Source organism: Pristiophorus japonicus, chromosome 1, assembly GCF_044704955.1.
Source record: "Pristiophorus japonicus isolate sPriJap1 chromosome 1, sPriJap1.hap1, whole genome shotgun sequence".
In the NCBI taxonomy this organism is placed as follows: Eukaryota; Metazoa; Chordata; class Chondrichthyes; family Pristiophoridae; genus Pristiophorus; species Pristiophorus japonicus.
The window spans coordinates 197,825,483-197,831,482 of record NC_091977.1 but is presented as its reverse complement, the minus strand read 5'-3'; positions in this window follow the sequence as shown (position 1 = coordinate 197,831,482).

The following is a 6,000-nucleotide window of genomic DNA, read 5'->3' as shown; positions in this document are numbered from 1 at the left end:
TCTCCTGATTTCCCATCTGACTTTCGTTTCAACCAACAGCATCAAAGCAGATTAAATAGTCATTCACCTCATTGTAGTTTTTGGGAGCTTGTTCTTTGGAATACCTTGGGGATGTGAAAGACACTATGTAAACTTTCCTAGTCGAATGGCTCAGTCCTAGTTCTAAACTGAGCAATGCATTGACTAACTGAGCCATCAGTGTGTTGATCAACTTGATTTTTAAAAATCAGGTAATAAGGAGTCTATTCACGCCAATTGAAAAGTGAATATATTTTTCGTTACCCGATTGGATGATTCTTGACAGTCAGTCAGACACAACATTATTCCCATGTCCGAGATTTTTTATAACTAATGAACAAAAATGTTCAAATGGAATTTTAAAAACCTACAATTATTTTGCTGCCCCGATGACTTTTCCCTTGGGTTGCTCGCAGCAGTGCCCTGGAGAATAGCCTTTCATTCCTAAAGACTCCGGGGCAATCCTGGAGGGTTGGCAACCCGAAGTGGGATCCTCTTGTAATCTGTAATCCCTATCTTGAATTTACATTGAATTTAAACAGACCGTCTGCTCCCAATGTACATGTAAGAAACATGCACATGTATAATACTCCCAGATGGAACTTGACAAAGTACTTCACAAAGTTAAATATATCAGGGCAAATTGGATTTTGATGGTTTTTGAAATTAATTTATTTTTCTTTTGAATCTTAATTGATCGATGTGTATGCCTAAAAGTTTCTTCAAAGATCTCTTGATCTCTTTAAAAAATGCCTACGTTCAAGTCACAACAACTAGGGCATGCAAACCCTGCAGGTTGATATTTGATGGTGTCTCCAGCACAGAAATATTATAGGCAGCAATAATTAACATTAATTTAGAGGTGCTCATTTATGCAGAAATAGACTTTTGATGAGATTTGATGGGTGGTCTATTCATGCACAACTTCAGTCATGTTCAAGGAAACACTGGTGATGTTACACAGTGGATTGGTATCACAAGGGAAACAGTAATTGCCTCAGGAATGTTTATTGTGTGAAGATAAATGGTTATTTCCTTTGTTAAGAAATTTTCACCCAGGAAACCCCTTACAAGTAGTTGACAAGTAGTTTTCTTTATTCATTTTCTGGCTCTTAGCCTGAGTTTTCTAAATACATATACAGTTCATTTTCTTGTTTTCTTATATCAGCGCTAGCTAAGAATGTCCAGAAGCAAAATCTGCCTTGAGGTTTTCCAGATTTTCTTATCAAAACTATGTGCAGGCGAATTTGCTATCTTCTACACAAACCCTGACTGAAACAAATATCATTTATAGTACTGTAGAAGCTCAATTGATTGTTAAGGCCACCTTAACATCCCTTAAACTGGCAAAAAATCTTTTGGCACCACTGTTACTTGAGTTTGCTGCCACAGTGATGCGCTGTCAGTGACTGCAAACTGTAAATTCATTGCTGCACTGTCTAATTAAAGGATACTGAGGTAGATTTGAACGTTCAGGCGGCTGACTGGCCAAGCATGCCAGCCACTTGCCCGTCCCTGCCAGCCGGAGCCTTGGGCCAGTTATGTTGTCTGACCTCATTAGCATCTGACTGGCAAGCTGCACGACCCAAACGTGCGGCCCCTCTGCGGCTGGCTGGTTTGGTGCCTGAGGAAATCCATCTGGCTGCGAAGCCCAGCTGGTCGGCAGGTATGTCCTGGGGGCGGGGGTGGGTGGTGAGCGAGCCCAGGCTGGCAGCAGCCCATTGTATTGTTTTGGGGCTGCGAAGAGTACCCCTGCTCCTACTGGCTCCACACAAACATCATTTGGAAAAAAATATTCGAGTTGTTTCTCGATCAGCCGGCAGCGGTCCTCTTAAGGCCCCTCGGTGCATGTTGCACGCTCCACCTATGTGTCCCTTAAAATAACAGCCGGGATTTTAACTACGTCCCGGATTTGCATAGTTAAAAAGACCTACCACCTGAAATGGCTGCATGCTCCGACCGCTCATGGGAAGGCCCCTTTAAAAATGGCGGCGTCGGATCATCGGCATTAATGAAACGGTAAGTCCAGCGACCCCATTACAAGGCCTGTTAAAATCGGCCCCACAGTTTGTAGGGTTATAGAGCAAATTTAAAGAGATGGAGCTGAAATGTCCTGGCTACAATTTATATTAGATTCATTATCAACACAATCATCATCATCATAGGCAGTCCCTTGGAATCGAGGAAGACTTGCTTCCACTCTTAAAAATGAGTCCTTAGGTGGCTGAGCAGTCGAATATGAGAACCATAGTCCCTGTCACAGGTGGGACAGATAGTCGTTGAGGGAAAGGGTGGTTGGGACTGGTTTTCCGCATGCTCTTTCCGCAGCCTGCGCTTGATTTCTGCATGCTCTCGGCGATGAGACTCGAGGTGCTCAGCGCCCTCCCGGATGCACTTCCTGCACTTAGGGCGGTCTTTGGCCAGGGACTCCCAGGTATCAGTGGGGATGTTGCACTTTACCAGGGAGGCTTTGAGTGTGTCCTTATAACGTTTCCTCTGCCCACCTGGGGCTTGTTTGCCATGAAGGAGTTCCGAATAGAGCGCTTGCTTTGGGAGTCTTGTGTCTGGCATGCGGACAATGTGGCCTGCCCAGCGGAGCTGATCAAGTGTGGTCAGTGTTTCAATGCTGGGGATGTTGGCCTGGTCAAAGATGCTAATGTTGGTGCGTCTGTCCTCCCAAGGGATTTGCATGATCTTGCGGAGACATCGTTGGTGGTATTTCTCCAGCGACCTCAATGAAGCAGCTAAGACTGAAGTCGCACTGTATCATTTTCTTTGGAGCAGCTGCTGCAGACATTAATCTTATCAGAGATTTTGAAAATGTGCAGACTGTTATGTATGTATATACCCTGTACACTCAATGTATAGTTACATAAGACCTTTGAATGTATCTTCACACTGTATACAATATGCCTGTACCACCAGAGGGTGCAACTGGTGGAGACCTAGGGGTCACCTGCACACTGCAGGTAACCACGTATAAAAGGGAGCTCACCTTACAGTACCCTCATTCAGGAGCTGCAATAAATGGACTAAGGTCACAACAGTTCAAGTACAATACCTTACCTCATGGAGTCATTACTAGAGTGCTTACAGACACAATAACTGGCGACAAGAATACGAATTTCCACGTGAAAAATGACTAACCATGGCAACTTTCAACAATTCGCTGATGGGGAGGATTGGGATGCCTTTGTGGAAAGGCCCGAACACTACTTTATTGCAAACGACCTGACTGGAGATGACCCGACCTCGCTGGCTGATAAGCGCAGAGCTATCCTGCTCAGCAGTTGTGGGCCCACCATTTATGGCCTTGTCAGGGACTTGCTAGCCCCAGAGAAGATGACAACCAAAACAATAGCGGAGCTCGTAATGATGATACAGGAACAGCTCAAGCCCAAAGAGAGCATCCTCACAGCCAGACCCCGGTTCTACACACACCGGCGGACCGAAGGCCAACAAATCGCAAAATATGCTGCAGACCTGAGACGATTGGCTGCACCGTGTGATTTTGGCGACCACCTCACCGAAGCACTGAGCGACATCTTTGTTATTGGAATCGGTCACGAAGGCCCCCTCCACAGGCTGCTCTCTGCGGACACCACGGTCACCCTGCAGAAGGTAATTAATGTCAGCCAGGCGTTCATGGCCTTGGTCTGCAATTCCAAGAGGACGATGACTCGCCCCCAGGACTCTAACCCGACGAGTACCGTGAACCGAATGGCGCCTTTCAGAGGCAAGGCTGCTACCCCAAGCCCCGCAACCCTGAGTCCGCTGCATGGGGCCAACCGGCCAGCCCCATGCTGGCGTTGTGCAGGAAATCACAGAGCCCACCAGTGCCGATACAGAGACTATATTTGCAAAGGCTGTAACACTAAAGGCCATCTCCAGCGAATGTGTAAAATAAATTTTACTCACCGAGTCGCTGAAGAGTTGGCCGATCACCCGGGCTCCAGCGCTGATGAAGACGAAGAGAGAAGAGAGAGTCCAGGAGGCAGCTCAGCCCCAGGAAGAGGTATATGGAGTGTTTACCTGCTCCACCGAGAGTTCCCCGTTGAAAATAGAAGTCGAAATCAACGGTGTTCCAGTCTCGATGGAGGTTGACACAGGGGCGAGCCAATCGCTGATGAACCAGGCAGCCTGCGAGAAATTCTGCGACAATCCCGCCCAACGACCTAAAATGCTCCCAATCCAGGTGAAGCTGCTCACTTGCACAAATGGCACCATCCCAGTTGCTGGCAGCGTGGAAGTCCAGGTGTCCTACGGCAGCGCGATGCACAAGCTACCTTTGTGGATCATTGCTGGTGAGGGTCCAACGCTGCTGGGAAGAAGATGGATGAAACAAATCCAAATCTGTTGGAGCTGGGAAAGCCTCCAGGCCCCAGCGATCGACATCCTACGCGGCTCCAAATTTGGATCCATCGCAGCACCTGAAGATCCTACCGTCCAACTCGACTGCGCGGCGACGACACAGACCGCACAACCCAACGGCGAGATGATCCAACCCAAACGACCAAACCTCACCTTCCGGGCTCCAGTGGCAGGACTCCGAAGGAAGAAGATTGATGCAGAAGGTAAATTCCCAGCTTCAGTGGCAGAACCTGGGGAGAAAAGGATCACCGCAGCCTACCTCGTGGAGAGAGAGAAGATGGTGCCCACACCACGAGGTGATGCGCCTGAAATCAAGATGGCTATGACCAGACCATGAGGGGCAACGTTGAGGGAGCAACAAGTGATGCCGAACAGCGAACCGGATTGGGGTAAAGATTGCAAGGCCCTTTTAAAGGAGACCGGCAATCCAGAACAATTAAAGGGGCAATTCCACTCTTTGTACAGCGATGCCGGTGATACTAATGTAAGTGATATAATTAACAAATGTAAGTATCTAAATGCACCTTTAAACAGCGATGCCGGTAGAATACATGGAAAAGATGTAATTGATGAATACAAGTATCTAAATGTAATACTGTACAGCGATGCTGGTAGTATACAGTGAAAAGATGTAATTGACAAATGCGAAGATGTAATTGACAAAGGCGAATTTGTAAAGACAACTAACAATGTCGAGTCGGGTGATTGCGGTCAGAGCCAATGTATCATGAATGCAAATGATGGAATAATGTGTGATGCCGGGTTCTACATGTACGCCGACAAAACCAAAGGCAATCTCCCGTGGGAAGCACCCAGGTCCAGCGGGCTACCTGATCATGTAGCCAACGTCTCCGGGACCAATGTGATGCCCCAGGGAGCATGGACACACACAGTAGGAGCATACCCACTGCAGGGCCAGCGATCAGCGGACGGCACAGGCACCACCACTGGCACCCTACCCCAGATCGGCCCTACCTCTCTGGCTTCCAGGGCCAGAACCGGGAGCAAGAGGCTAGCACCCTCCAGCACTCCCAACGGGTCCTGGGATGACCAGGCTCCCACTACCGCTGAAGGGCAGCAGGGAGACACTGCAGCCCTCAAAGAAGGACAGGCAGGCCACACATTCCTGTGGCTCTGCCCCCCACTAGGCAACGGCAAAGGCCCTGAGACTCAGCTAGGTGAGCGATCCGAGCCCACCCAGCTAGCAGGGGGCGCAGCGCCGCCATCAGACAACCTGGACACAGTCCGGTTACTCTGGAACTAGCGTCCTCACCCACCTGCACCTACACCCCAGGGGCAAGACTGTAATACCACGTATGTACCTTACCTGTAATATGTACTTGTTCCACTTCTACAAGACCAAAACAGTGATGTAATCAACCCTATTTTTAAAAATTCTCTGTACATGTATGCAATGCAGATATCGAGCCACATACACATGGTCTATGTATGGGGGGTGGGAAATGGATGTATGTAGCCATGGACACACATGACTCACACCCAGAACCCACTCAAACCCCACTGCAACTTCCAACCGTCCACTGCTGACCATTTCCCAATGTCGTGGCAATAAGGACTTTGGGCTCTACAGGGAGTGAGCCATTCCCAAGC